The sequence below is a fragment of the Lepisosteus oculatus genome, chromosome 16 (assembly GCF_040954835.1).
Source record: "Lepisosteus oculatus isolate fLepOcu1 chromosome 16, fLepOcu1.hap2, whole genome shotgun sequence".
Taxonomy (NCBI): domain Eukaryota; kingdom Metazoa; phylum Chordata; class Actinopteri; order Semionotiformes; family Lepisosteidae; genus Lepisosteus; species Lepisosteus oculatus.
This window is the reverse complement of record NC_090711.1, coordinates 18137747-18152007: the sequence shown is the minus strand read 5'-3', so window position 1 is coordinate 18152007 and position 14261 is coordinate 18137747. Positions and strand designations below refer to the sequence as shown.

The following is a 14261-nucleotide window of genomic DNA, read 5'->3' as shown; positions in this document are numbered from 1 at the left end:
TCGATGTCTGCGACCAGGATCCGGCCCTGCACCACCGAGAAGGAGGAAACCAGCGTCATCTCTGGGTTCCCGAGGAGGATTCCCACTCCGGAAGAGTGGACCCCTCCTACGCTCCAGCATGATTCTCCCTTCGTCCATTCCCTGGTGAATGTCAGCTTGTCGCTTTCATCCTTCAGGTGGACCTCCTGTAAGAAACAAACTGAGAAAGACTTTGAGGCCAGATCATGAAAGACTCCCCGTCTTTTCACTGGGTCTCTCAGCCCTCTCACGTTAGTTGTCAAGAAGGTTAGTTTCACAGTCATGGTTAAACTAGTGAAAAGTAAACCTCCTCTCTGTACTTACAGTAGGAACTTGGGAGTCTACATCTGGGCACTGTTTAGCCTAGATGTAACTCCTCTCGTTCGGGTCCTGGGGGGAATATACTGGGCTCCCTCCAGGTTTCGCTGGGGACTGAAAGGAAAACATGCTGGACAGGTCCAGCCCTACCATCAGTCCGGGCTCCAGGGCGGCTTCAAAATAATCCTCGTCGTCCTCGAGGATACTCTCAGCCACCGCTTCGGGGAGGCTCCTTTCTTCCCTCTCTCGGGGGGTTTCGGGGGCCTCCAGTTTCTCCTGGGCCTCGGGGGAAGGGGGCTCCAGTTCCTGGGCTGCCTCTTCCTTTTGTCCCTGGGCCTCGGGGGAGGGGGTTACCTCTTCCTGGGCTGCCTCCTCCTTTTGTCCCTGGGCCTCGGGGGAGGGGGTTGCCTCTTCCAGGGCTGCCTCCTCCTTTTGTCCGTGGGACTCGGGGGAGGGGGGTTCCGTTTCCTGGGCCTCGGGGGGGAGGGTTTCCATTTCCTGGAGCGCCTCCTCCGGTTGTTCCTGGGCCTGGAGGGAAGAAAGTTCCGTTTCCTCTAGGACGAGGAAACGGTTTTCCCTTACCACTCTCTTCTTCTGTCCTTCCGAAGGTGGGTCCGTCCTGGGTCTCTTCTCCCGCTTGCGCTTTCCCTTTTTGCTGGGAGTTATCCAGGTCCCTTCCTCCGGTCGGCCATCTTGTCCCTCTTCCTGGCGGCCATCTTGTGGCACCGATGCGGCTGGGGGTGTGGCCTCGGCAGTTTCGGGTCTCAGCGGGGGAGGTGCGGGTTCTTTGTTCTCAGCCCTCTCCCTTTGTCTGGAGACCGGTTTCTGCCTGCCGGATAAGAACTGATAAGAACAGATTTTTTTTTTTTTCTTATAAAATATACTTTATTCTGAAAAAAAAAACACATCTCAAAAGGAAAACATCTCATACAATAACACTCCACAAGTTAGAACAACGGCGGAACGGCGGTGATTGTCCGTTTTCAATCCTTGCAAGGGTGGGCGGATTTGCGCTATTATGAGTGTCCCTCCAAACCCTACCACTTGCTGTAACCCATTAATCCCTGTACAGGGTCCATAGGCCTTTCCAGCGCTCCTTTGCCGTGGGGAAACCCCATTTAGCAACGTCGCGCTTCATCCTCCTCCTGAGGTCCGCCAGGATCCTCTCCTCCAGCTCCCTCGCTCCCCACTTGTTGTTGTGCCGGATAAGATTGTTCCTCGCGTCCCACAGGCCTTTCTTTGTGAGGGACAGCAGCAGCCACATCAGGAACTGCGTCCCCCTGTCCAGTCCGGTAGGTGCCAGCCCCAGCAGGATGTACTGGTAGCTGAGCACCGCATTCGTTTCCAGGAGTTGCATTATGTTGTCCATTCTGCCCCACACCGCCTTGGCGAAGGGGCAGCTCCAGAACACGTGCTCCTGAGTCTCCTCGACGAAACACGTGTCCCGGGGGCAATGCGGATTCCTGGAAATCGAGTGTCTGTAGAGGACCTCTCTGGTAGCCAGTCTCTTGTGAACGGCCATCCAGTTGAGGTCCTTCAGTTCGTTGTCCAGTTCTTTCGGCTGCGTTCTTTCCCAGACTTGTCTGGGAACTCGCAGCCTTTCGTTGGCGACCAGGTGCCCCCTCACCTCTTTGTACAGAGCTCTGTGGTTGGTGCAGAGCTCTGGCTGTCTCGTGGCCTCGTACCTCCTGCTCCACTTGACAGCGTGGGTGTAGAACTCCGGTCGCCTCTCTGCCTTGGGCCCAGTGTTTGACCACTGGACCAAGTGCCTCATCGGGATGGAGAGCCACAGCCTGACAAAGTACTGGTACTTGTGGCCGATGGGCTCCCGCAGCGCCCGACAGAGGTTGCAGAAGAAGATGCAGTCGAGTTTCAGGGGGAAATGTGGGACATCTCGACCCCCTTCCTCGACCGGTTGACACATCCGGTTTCTGGTGATGGACTCGTACCTGCCGCCCCAGACGAAGCCGAAGATCATCCCTTGCAGCGCTCGTCTGAGTCTGGCCGGCAGCGGGTACACCACCGCCAGGTAAACCAAAGCCGGCAGGACGTCTGCTTTCAACACCGTCACTTTCCCTGTGTAGGACAGCGACCGCGTTTTCCACAGACCCAGCTTCGCGTTCACCTTGGCGATCCTCTCAGTCCAGTTGTTGGTCTCGTTGTCCTGGCTCTGGAAGGAAACCCCCAGTATTCTGAGGGGCTCCGGGCAGAGCTCGAGACCCTCCGGCGCCGTCGTCCTGTGCTTCCAGGGCCCGAAGAACTTCAGTTTGCTCTTTCGGCGGTTGAGCTTCGACCCCGAGGCTCTGGAGTATTGCTCCATGACCTGCAGGGCCCTCCTCAACCCCCTGTCCGACCTCAGGAACAGCGTCGTGTCGTCGGCGTACTGGGAGATCTTCAGGGTTTCCCCCGCGCCTCCCGGTATCTCCAGGCCGTCGATGACGGGGTCCCGTCTCACCGCCTCTGCTAAGGGCTCTGTGAAGAGAACATAGAGAAGGGGTGAAAGGGGGCAGCCCTGTCGTACTCCGGATTCCTGGGGAATGAAATCCCCCAGGTTTCCGTTCACGTTCACTCTGCTGCCCACGTCAGAGTACAGAATCTGAATCCAGCGGCTGAAACTCTCTCCGAAACCGAAGCGTTCCAGCACCCTGAACAGATAGCTGTGGTTCACTCTGTCGAAGGCTTTCTCCTGGTCCAGGCTGACCACCATCATGGGCACGTTCCGGTCCTCGGCCCAGGCGATGGCGTCTCTGGTCAGCTGGAGGTTCCAGCTGACGGATCGCCCCTCCACCCCACACGTCTGGTCGCTGTGGATGATGTGGGGGAGGGCGGTTCTCAGTCTGCCGGTCAGGAGCTTGGACAGGATCTTTACGTCCACGCAGAGCATCGTGATCGGCCTCCAGTTTTTGAGGTCGGCGGCGTCTCCGCCCTTGAAGAGCAGGGAGATGACGCCCTCCCTCATGGTGTCTCCGAGTTTCCCCCGGCGGAAGATCTCCTGCGCCACTTCCACCAGATCTGCCGCCAGGGTGTCCCAGAAGCAGGTGTAGAATTCCTTGGGGAGTCCGTCCGGCCCCGGCACCTTGCCATTCTCCATGGACAAGAGTGCCGCCTTCAGCTCCTCGGCCGTGATTGGACCCTCCAAGTCCTCCCTCACCTCCTCCGGTACTCGTGCCGTCAGCCCCTCCAGAAAAGCATCGCCTGCCTCCACCTCCGTCTGCTTCTCTGAAAAGAGCTCCGTGTAGAAAGCGGTGGCCGCCTCTACTTTGTCGCTCTCGTCCAGCACTTCCTCTCCATCTCCCCGTCTCAGGCTGTGGATCACCCTCTTTTTCTGGGCTCCCCGGACCTGGTTGAAGAAATAGGAGGAACAGGTTTCATTATTTTCGTAATGCTCCCTCTGTGCTTTGACGAGGAAAGCCTTGGCTTTCTCCGTGTGCAGTCTGCGGAGCCTCTCCTTCAGGTCCCGTGCCCGGGCTGAATTGAAGGCTCCTCCCCCGTTAGCCGAGCTGTACTCCTCCTCGAGTTGCCTCTGGAGTCGTGCAGCTTCCTTCCTCTCCCTGGCCGCCTTCCGTCTGCAGTACGTCTGCGCCAGGGTTCGGGTCCTGTCCTTCACCGACTCCCACCATTCCACCACGGAGCTGTAGCCGTCTCTCAGGTCTCCCCAGCTCGCGTAGTCTTTCCGGAACAGTGCCCTGAAGTCGTCTTCCTCCAGTATCTCCCGGTTCAGCTTCCAGTACCCACGACCGAATGCCGGCAGGCTGGTGTTAGCCACCACCGTCAAGCGCTCGTGGTCGGAATACCACGCCGGGGACACCGTCGCCGACTCCAGGGAGCAGGTCGTGTGCACGAAGATGTAGTCCAGGCGGCTGCACACTCCCCGGGAGTTCTTCCAGGTCGGTCCGGCGTCGTTCGGGCGGCACCGTCTGAAGCCGTCTACTAGGGAGAACTGCTTGAGTAGCGACTCCAGCTCTGCCGAGCTAGCGTCGCTCCCCTTCTCCCGGTCGACGTTGAAGTCCCCGCCGAGCACCACCTGTCTGTTAGTGGTGCAGCAGCTGGCCAGGTCAGCAAACACTTCCTTCCGGATAGAGGGTTCCGTCGGAGCATAGACGTTAATCGCTCTCAACTTCTGCCCCCTCCAGTCGATGTCTGCGACCAGGATCCGGCCCTGCACCACCGAGAAGGAGGAAACCAGCGTCATCTCTGGGTTCCCGAGGAGGATTCCCACTCCGGAAGAGTGGACCCCTCCTACGCTCCAGCATGATTCTCCCTTCGTCCATTCCCTGGTGAATGTCAGCTTGTCGCTTTCATCCTTCAGGTGGACCTCCTGTAAGAAACAAACTGAGAAAGACTTTGAGGCCAGATCATGAAAGACTCCCCGTCTTTTCACTGGGTCTCTCAGCCCTCTCACGTTAGTTGTCAAGAAGGTTAGTTTCACAGTCATGGTTAAACTAGTGAAAAGTAAACCTCCTCTCTGTACTTACAGTATAAACTTGGGAGTCTACATCTGGGCACTGTTTAGCCTAGATGTAACTCCTCTCGTTCGGGTCCTGGGGGGAATATACTGGGCTCCCTCCGGGTTTCGCTGGGGACTGAAGAGAAAACATGCTGGACAGGTCCAGCCCTACCATCAGTCCGGGCTCCAGGGCGGCTTCAAAATAATCCTCGTCGTCCTCGAGGATACTCTCAGCCACCGCTTCGGGGAGGCTCCTTTCTTCCCTCTCTCGGGGGGTTTCGGGGGCCTCCAGTTTCTCCTGGGCCTCGGGGGAAGGGGGCTCCAGTTCCTGGGCTGCCTCTTCCTTTTGTCCCTGGGCCTCGGGGGAGGGGGTTACCTCTTCCTGGGCTGCCTCCTCCTTTTGTCCCTGGGCCTCGGGGGAGGGGGTTGCCTCTTCCAGGGCTGCCTCCTCCTTTTGTCCGTGGGACTCGGGGGAGGGGGGTTCCGTTTCCTGGGCCTCGGGGGGGAGGGTTTCCATTTCCTGGAGCGCCTCCTCCGGTTGTTCCTGGGCCTGGAGGGAAGAAAGTTCCGTTTCCTCTAGGACGAGGAAACGGTTTTCCCTTACCACTCTCTTCTTCTGTCCTTCCGAAGGTGGGTCCGTCCTGGGTCTCTTCTCCCGCTTGCGCTTTCCCTTTTTGCTGGGAGTTATCCAGGTCCCTTCCTCCGGTCGGCCATCTTGTCCCTCTTCCTGGCGGCCATCTTGTGGCACCGATGCGGCTGGGGGTGTGGCCTCGGCAGTTTCGGGTCTCAGCGGGGGAGGTGCGGGTTCTTTGTTCTCAGCCCTCTCCCTTTGTCTGGAGACCGGTTTCTGCCTGCCGGCTTCCACCACCTGCGCAAACGAAGGTTTGCTTACCTTGCATTGGCGAAGGAGGTGTCCCTCGGCGCCGCATCCGTCACACTTTTTGGCTGCCCGGCAGGTTTTTGCCAGGTGCCCGTCCTCATTGCAGTTGTGACATCTGACGATGTCACATGTATTTGTCTTGTGGCCGGACCGTCTGCATTTGCTGCAGAAATCCGGCATCCTGGGGTAGTAGAGGTACCCCCTGTCGGCTCCGATGTTGAAGCGAGCCGGGGGGTGCTGGAAACCGTCAACGCCCTCTGGGTCCTCCTTCAGGAGGACTCGGTACTGGCGTTTGCCGTACCAGACGCCTTCGTCCCTGACCTCTGTCGGTTTCCCCACTACGGTTACATACCTCCCTAGGTACGCTGTTACCCGCTCCGCAGGCACGTAGGGATTGTACGTGCAAACCGTAATGGTCCTCTGGTTCGTCTTCCTCATAGGCTCCGGCCTGAAATCAGAGAAACCAGGGTGCTTACCTTTCTCCCTGACCAGTCTCGTTGCCTTTTCATACGCCGCGTCCGTGGCCATGTAGGCCTCCATGTATCTCTCTGCCTTGTTGTCCTGGAGGCAGTAGAGATCGCCGGCAACCAACTGCAAGATCCCTCGCAGGAAGGTCACGAAAAAGGCCTTAGCAGTCGGCATCGGCTCCGTCTTCTTTGTCCAGTGGAACCGGATCAAAGTTCTCTTGTCCGCCATCTCTGAGGGAGAAAAAAGGGAACAAAAGGGAAAAAAAAAAGGAGGGAAAGAGAGAGAGCAAAAGGAGCAGCGAGGGAGCCCTGGCCTTTGTCCTTGTGGGCAAAGCCCAGCGAGGTGCAGGCGCAGGAGGAGAGAGAGAGAGGAGAGCGGAAAGTGCTTCCGGGTCTCAAGGAAGAAAGCAAGCACCGCGGGCAGGCCACGTGTACCTGCTCCCAGCCAAGAGGCCAAGGAGGCAGAGAGAGAGAGGGAGAGCGAGAGAGAGAGGGAGCGGATAGCGCTTCCGAGTCTCGAGGTGGAAAGCAAGCACCGCGGGCAGGCCACGTGTACCTACTCCCAGCCAAGAGGCCAAGGAGGCAGAGAGAGAGAGGGAGAGCGAGAGAGAGAGGGAGCGGATAGCGCTTCCGAGTCTCGAGGTGGAAAGCAAGCACCGCGGGCAGGCCACGTGTACCTACTCCCAGCCAAGAGGCCAAGGAGGCAGAGAGAGAGGGAGAGAGAGAGATAGAGGGAGCGGATAGCGCTTCCGAGTCTCGAGATGGAAAGCAAGCACCGCGGGCAGGCCACGTGTACCTACTCCCAGCCAAGAGGCCAAGGAGGCAGAGAGAGAGGGAGAGAGAGAGAGAGAGAGCGAGAGAGAGAGGGAGCGGATAGCGCTTCCGAGTCTCGAGGAAGAAAGCAAGCACCGCGGGCAGGCCACGTGTACCCACTTCCAGCCAAGAGGCCAAGGAGGCGGAGCAAGAGAAAGGGGGAGGGGAGAGGAGAGGAGAGAGCAGAGAGAGAGAACGTTGATGCCGGATTCCACCCGGCTCAGCTGCTGCTTGGCCTTAACCCCCTAGGCTCAACCTAGAGCGATACCAGCTCAAGCACTCTTCAGAATCTTCGATCGCCTTCTAGACCTCTGGCAAGACAAGAACTGCGGGCATGCCACTTGAACTTGATCTTAGCCAAAAGGCCGAGAAGCGATGCCCACAAAGGCGCGGAGCGACGCGCGGGCGTTCCGCTGGCGCACAGTGGCGCAGGCCGACTCCTCTGGAGCCCGGGACCCGCGCAGCTGCCGGCCTCCCTGCAGCCCGAGGCCTCAAAGCGGGACTCTGCTCCCCCTCTCTCTTGCCTGCCTGGCTGCCTTCCTGCCAGTCCCGGGCGGGGGCCCTGCTCTTTGATCTTCTGTCAACGGCCCGACAACGACCGCAGCCGCAGGGGGCGCCAGCCGCCCGGCCTCCTTAGCTTAGGCCCCTCCCACCGGCAGCAGCTGTGCCCAACCGGCTGCAAGCGAAAGCCGAGCGCCAGCACCTGCGGGCAGAGGCAAGGGGCAGCTCTCTCTCCGGAGGGAGGGACTGGGACGCGAGCGCACGCACGCACGCACGCGCCTGCCTGCCTGCCTGCCTGCCGAAAAAAAAGAGAGAAAAGGTGGATATACTAAGTTTTTTGGAGGGAAAACGCCCAGCTGTCGAAAGGGGCCCGCCTGCAGGGACGGGGACGGACACACACACGCAAGCAAGCAAGCAAGCAAGCAAGCAAGCAAGCAAGCCACGCCTGCCTCCCTGGGAAAAGGCTGAAAAACCTAAGTTTTTTGGAGGGAAAACGCACGGCAGCCGAAAAGGGGGCCGGCCTGCTTGCCCAGAGAGTCGAGACGCGGGAAAGCGCACAGAGGGAGCACGGGAACGGAGAGGGCGAGAGAGAGGCGGACACAGAGACACACAGATGGACGAGGGACGAGAGACGAGAGACGAGAGACGAGAGACGAGACCCAAGAAGAAGGAGCTCCAGTCCGCTTCGCTCGCTCGCTCGCTCGCTAGCTAGCTACGTCTGTCTTTTCACCGCTGAGAGAAGGTGGTGCACCGCTCCCGGAGGCGCTGCAATACCGGGCCGATGCGTGGAGAGGACGGAGCAAGCTCCTGATCCAGCTCCCTGTTCCAAAAATCCGTTTAATATGTGGTCCCCCGATGGGGGACGTATCAGATATTAAACTGATAAGAACAGATTTTTTTTTTTTTTTATTATAAAAGAGTACAAAAAACACTGTCACTTTATACTACCCGCCAATGTCCTCACACCCATGTGATTAAACCCTTCCACCTTTCTTTCGATGCTGCGAACCCCCATCTGATGATGTCCCATCTGATCCTTCGGATTATATCCGTCTTCACCCGTCTGTGGATGCCGGCGACCGACACCTCCACCCCGTGCCTGATCAGTTCAGTACGGGCATTCCACACGAAGATTTTCGTGATGCTGATCAGGAGCCACAGGAGGAAGCTCGAATTCCAGTTGCGGGAACCGGGTACGCCCTTCATCACTGTGCGCAGTGACAGCGAGCCATCCAGACCAACCTGTGCGAAAAGCCGTTTGCTCGAACTCCAGACTCTCTGCACAAACCCGCACTCCCAAAAGACGTGACTCACGGTCTCTTCCCCTGTACAGCCATGTCTTGGGCACTGACTCTGTTTCGCCAGGCCATGAGCATGCATCACTGCCCTCACCGCCATACGACCCCACACTCCAAGCCAGTTTAGATCCTTGAGCTTATTGTCCAGGCCCTTGGGTTGGGCCTGCTGCCAGATCTCTCTTGACACACCCGGAATCGCTGGCCGCTCTGACGTCAGGATGATTTTATACATTAGTCGGGGATTCAGCGTTGTCGTGCCTTCTTTGACCTCCGGGTGCGCCCGCAGCCACCGCACTGCGTGACGGTAGTGCGGTGGGAGTCGCTCTGCCTTTGGGGTCCTGTTGTTCCAAACGGTCAAATGACGCATGCTCGCCGTGAGCCATAGGCTCACGAATCGACTGCACAGGTGGGGCGGGTTTTCGTGCAGGATCACGCACAGGCTGGCCGTAAACGCACAGTCCAGTTTTACTGGAAAATCCACGATCCCCCTACCACCATCTTCTATAGGCCTGCACATATCTGGTCTTTTTATGCGCTCATAGGTTTGACCCCACACGAACCCGAAAATAAGTCTGGTCAGCTCCTTCCGTTTTCCGACAGGTAGGGGGTACACTACCGCCAGATGAAGCAGAAGGGGCAGGATCTCAACCTTCAGCACCAGCGCCTTCCCGATCCATGTCAAGGACCGCTTCTGCCAAAGGCCCAGTTTCTGACTCACTTTCCGGAACCTGGCCTCCCAGTTCAGGGTGGGGTGGTCCGAGTTGTGAAAAAGGACCCCCAGGATTTTCATCGGCCCTGTCGTCCTCGTTAAGCCACCCAAGGTCTTTGGTTCACACAACCAGGTCCCGAACAGCTTCACCAGGCTTTTGGCACGGTTCAAACGGGCGCCGGTGCCTCTAGAAAAATCCTCCACAATGGCCAGAGCTCTTCCCAAGCTATTTTCAGAGCTCAGGAAGAGCGTGACGTCATCCGCGTAGGCGGCGATCTTGACCGCCTGCCCCCCGCCACCTGGCACTTGAATGCCTTGTACTCCGGGGTCTTTCCGTAGCTCGTCCAGCAACAGTTCCAGGAAAATGACGTACAACAGGGGAGAAAGCGGACAGCCTTGTCGCACACCACAGCTTACAGGGATGCTCCTTCCTACTACGCCGTTGACACATACCCGGGATTTGGCACCATTATATAGCGCCTTGACCCACTTGACGAATGTCTCCGGTAGGCCTTTCTTGCGCAAGAGTGCCCACAAGATCTCATGATGGACCCGGTCGAAAGCCTTGGTCTGATCCAGACTCACCAGCATGAGTGGCAGGCCTCTGTCCTCCACCCAAGCGATGACATCTCGGGTCAGCTGGAGGTTCCAGCTGATCTTGCGTCCTGCCACGCTGCATGTCTGGTCGGCCCGAACCATCACTGGCATTACCGTTCTCAGGCGGCCTCCCAACACCCTGGCCAAGATCTTGTAGTCAGTGCACAGGAGCTGGATAGGCCGCCAATTTCCCAGGTCCGCCCTGTCTCCTCCTTTGTAGAGCAAGGAGACGATGCCGGTCTGCATACTAGAACCCAGGCTGCCCTTATCCAGGGCCTCGTTGAAAACCGGCACCAGGAAAGGCTCCAGCTGTTCCCAAAAGGTGTGGTAAAAGTCAGTCGGCAGGCCATCAGCGCCAGGGACAGTGCCCTTCTTCAGGCCGAGCATTGCGGTCTTGATTTCTGCCCCTGACACCGGCCCGACCAGTGTAGAGGGGTCCTCTACCACCTTCTCCACACCTTCCAGAAGCCTATCCCTAATGCTGGGGTCCGTCTCCTTCTCCGCGAACAGGGTTGAGTAAAATCTTGTGGCACACTCCAGCATCCCGGGTATGTCCGTGGTTACAGTCCCGTCTTCCTTCCGAATAGCTTCAAAGAGCTTCCGCTCTTGTTTTTGCCGCACCGCCCCAAAGAATTGGGGCGAGCAGCGTTCGTCTCCTTCCCGCCAGACTCCCTGAAGCCTAAAAAGGAAGTCTCTGGCTCTCTGTAACCACTTATCTCTAAGCAGGCCTCTGACTTGTGCGATTCTCTCGCCGTTGAAGGCGCCCCCCTGGTTCAGCTGCTCGTACAGTGCCTCCAGCTCGTCTTGCAGTCTGGTACACTGGCGGTCCTCCAGGCTCCGCCGGATACAACAGTACCTCCTGGTGACCGAAGCGATGGTGTCTTTGCAGGCCTCCCACCAGTGTACCGCCGAACTAAAGAGTTCCCTCCTCTTCTCAAAGTCCTTCAGCACTGTCACCATCTTCTCTCGGTATCTCGCCTCTTGTAGAACCTGTTGGTTCAGTTTCCAGTAGCCAGCCCGGAAACCGGGGTCCTCAATACCGAAAGAGACTGAGAGCAGCTGGTGGTCCGAGAACCAAGTAGGGGTCACCTGCCTGCTTAGAATCCTCCACTTTGCAGTAGAAAGGACATAGTCCAGGCGTCTGAAAATTCCCTTTCCATCATCCCAGGTGTGGTGTGCAGTGTTGGCAAACCCGTCCCGCAGGCTGAAGTCCGCAATTAAGGACCTCAACAGGTGAACTCCCTCGCCATGCGAATCCCCCAGGTCGATGTTGAAATCACCGCCCACGATCAGCTCTCTGTTGGTATACAGCAGGGGCTCCAAATCTCTCAAGAAGGAGCCCTGCTGACGTCTGTCTGCTGGGACGTACACACTGATAAGTCTAATCTTGATGTTTTTCCAGTTCCCGTCCACTACCAGCAGACGTCCTGGGATCACCGAGCTGACCGTGTGAGCGGTGAACCCTGGCGAACCACACAGGATGCCGACGCCAGAGGAGTTCACCCCTCCGACGCTCCACCAAGAAGGACCCTTCCTCCACTCCTTCGAGAAAGTCCTGACGTCGTCAAGGCCCTTTAGGTGGACTTCCTGGACAAAACACAGATCCAAGTTCCTGCGGGACAGGTACTTAAAGACTGCCGCTCTCTTCTCCCGTGCCCTCAAACCCCTCACGTTAGCAGTTGCTACCGTGAAGGTCATGGTGGATCTGGGGGGGCGTCACTCTCCATACCTATTTCGGGGCCGGGCTCGGATGAGCTCTCCGCCCCTGATGTACTGCCGCTGTCAGATGTTTCCAAGAACTGTCGGGGCGTCCAAGGGCTCGCGTCCGACTCCTGCACAGGAGTGGGCGTGTTGGGCACACCGCCAGTGTACGGGCTGACGTCTGCCAGTGCAGCCAACGGCACTGAGAAGGCAGCCCGGCCAGGTCCATCCCCTTGTCCTGGGGGAAGAGATTCTACGATGCTCTCGGGCTCCGAGTCGCTTGTCTCCGACTGAGGCTCCTCCTCCTCCATCCTCTCGGGTTCTGACGTCTCTTCCTGCAGCTCTTCCAGCTCTGCTCTTTCCGCCGTCTTTTTCTTCTTCTCCTGAGTCGCCTTCTTCGCCTTCCCGTCCCGCTGCCGCTTCTGCTTCTTCATCCCCGAGGGCGCAAGGACCGTCATCCTCTCCTCCTCTGGTGGCACCATCACCACCAAAGTTTCGGCCGCCCTCGGGCTCTTCACCACGTCCGCCCAACTTGGGCCGGCACCTCCTGCCTCCCTTGATGTTCCCGGCCGTACGTCTGTCTCCGTCTCCAGTCCTCCTGTCTTCCCCTGTCCGGCCTCCAACTGTTGCCTTCCTCCTTTCCTCGCTTTCCTCCCGGAAAGCTCCCCCTCTTCTCTTGGGTCATCCTCCACCTGTTCTTCCCCCGCCAGAGCTGCCCCCTCATACAAGGCTCTGTTATAGTCGGCATCTCTACGGTTGCACTGGCGGTACAGATGCCCCGTAGCACCACACAGCGAGCACTCCTTCATTGGGCACCGCTGCGTTGTGTGGTCCCGGCTGTGACACTTCATACACTCCGTGGTCTTGCAAGCCTCTTCACGATGCCCATACTCCCGACATTTGCGGCAAAAATCTGGCTGGTTCCAGTAAAATAGGTACCCCCTACCTGAACCGATTGCGAAGGTGGCCGGTGGGTGGGCGAAGCCATCCACGGACCTGGGCTCCTTTCGCAATTCGACTTCGTATTTTCGTCTCCCCGCCCATACGGTCTTCCGATCCCGAATCGTCACAGGCCTGCTCACCACGTCCACATACCGCCGCAAAAAGGTGGTAACATCGGCGTCGGGGATGAACGGGTTAAACATGTGGACTATCACCCACCTCTTGTTGTTTCCTTGCAGTCCGGTGCACTCATACTCACGGAGCTTCCCCTCTTGTTGGGCTTGCAGTACCTTTCTCACCGTGTTCTGGTGAATCCTGGCGTCCATGAAGGTGGTGTCCATGTACCGCTGTACCCGGTTCCCCTGCAAACATAGGATCTCCTCCACTGAAACTCCCAGATCCCTGAAAAGGACATCCTCTTCAAAGGCCTCTCTCCCAGGCATCTCCGTCTCCGCTCTCCAGTAAAAGCGGATGGTCCACTTCAGGTTGGGATCCCCGCCAGCCCTCCTCGCCATCCCGGGGTCCGCAGCCATCGTGAGCGCAGCCTTTCGGCTGCCGAAGCAGCCTACTCACCCCAAGTGAAACAAACAAACGTAGAAAAGGCAGTCCACAATCCAAAAGGTAGTCCAAAATCCGGTCCGGGGTCCAAAATCCAAGTAGTCCTTCCGCACTCCAAATGTGGTGTTCTTTGTCCCTCCTCTTTCCTCGACCTTAGGCAAAAGGCCGAGAAGCGATGCCCACAAAGGCGCGCAGCGACGCGCGGGCGTTCCGCTGGCGCACAGTGGCGCAGGCCGACTCCTCTGGAGCCCGGGACCCGCGCAGCTGCCGGCCTCCCTGCAGCCCGAGGCCTCAAAGCGGGACTCTGCTCCCCCTCTCTCTTGCCTGCCTGGCTGCCTTCCTGCCAGTCCCGGGCGGGGGCCCTGCTCTTTGATCTTCTGTCAACGGCCCGACAACGACCGCAGCCGCAGGGGGCACCAGCCGCCCGGCCTCCTTAGCTTAGGCCCCTCCCACCGGCAGCAGCTGTGCCCAACCGGCTGCAAGCGAAAGCCGAGCGCCAGCACCTGCGGGCAGAGGCAAGGGGCAGCTCTCTCTCCGGAGGGAGGGACTGGGACGCGAGCGCACGCACGCGCCTGCCTGCCTGCCTGCCTGCCGAAAAAAAAGAAAGAAAAGGTGGATATACTAAGTTTTTGGGAGGGAAAACGCCCAGCTGTCGAAAGGGGCCCGCCTGCAGGGACGGGGACGGACACACACACGCAAGCAAGCAAGCAAGCAAGCAAGCAAGCAAGCCACGCCTGCCTCCCTGGGAAAAGGCTGAAAAACCTAAGTTTTTTGGAGGGAAAACGCACGGCAGCCGAAAAGGGGGCCGGCCTGCTTGCCCAGAGAGTCGAGACGCGGGAAAGCGCACAGAGGGAGCACGGGAACGGAGAGGGCGAGAGAGAGGCGGACACAGAGACACACAGATGGACGAGGGACGAGAGACGAGACCCGAGAAGAAGGAGCTCCAGTCCGCTTCGCTCGCTTGCTCGCTCGCTCGCTAGCTAGCTACGTCTGTCTTTTCACCGCTGAGAGG

At 58.5% G+C, this 14261-nt stretch overlaps 1 non-coding gene across 1 annotated transcript; it reads right to left on the bottom strand.

Moving 5' to 3' along the window:
- Positions 1 to 8184: 8184 nt before the first annotated feature.
- Positions 8185 to 8366, bottom strand: LOC138223409 (U2 spliceosomal RNA). The gene has a single exon (XR_011181850.1). It is a non-coding gene; the product is annotated as a U2 spliceosomal RNA (small nuclear RNA).
- Positions 8367 to 14261: the final 5895 nt, after the last annotated feature.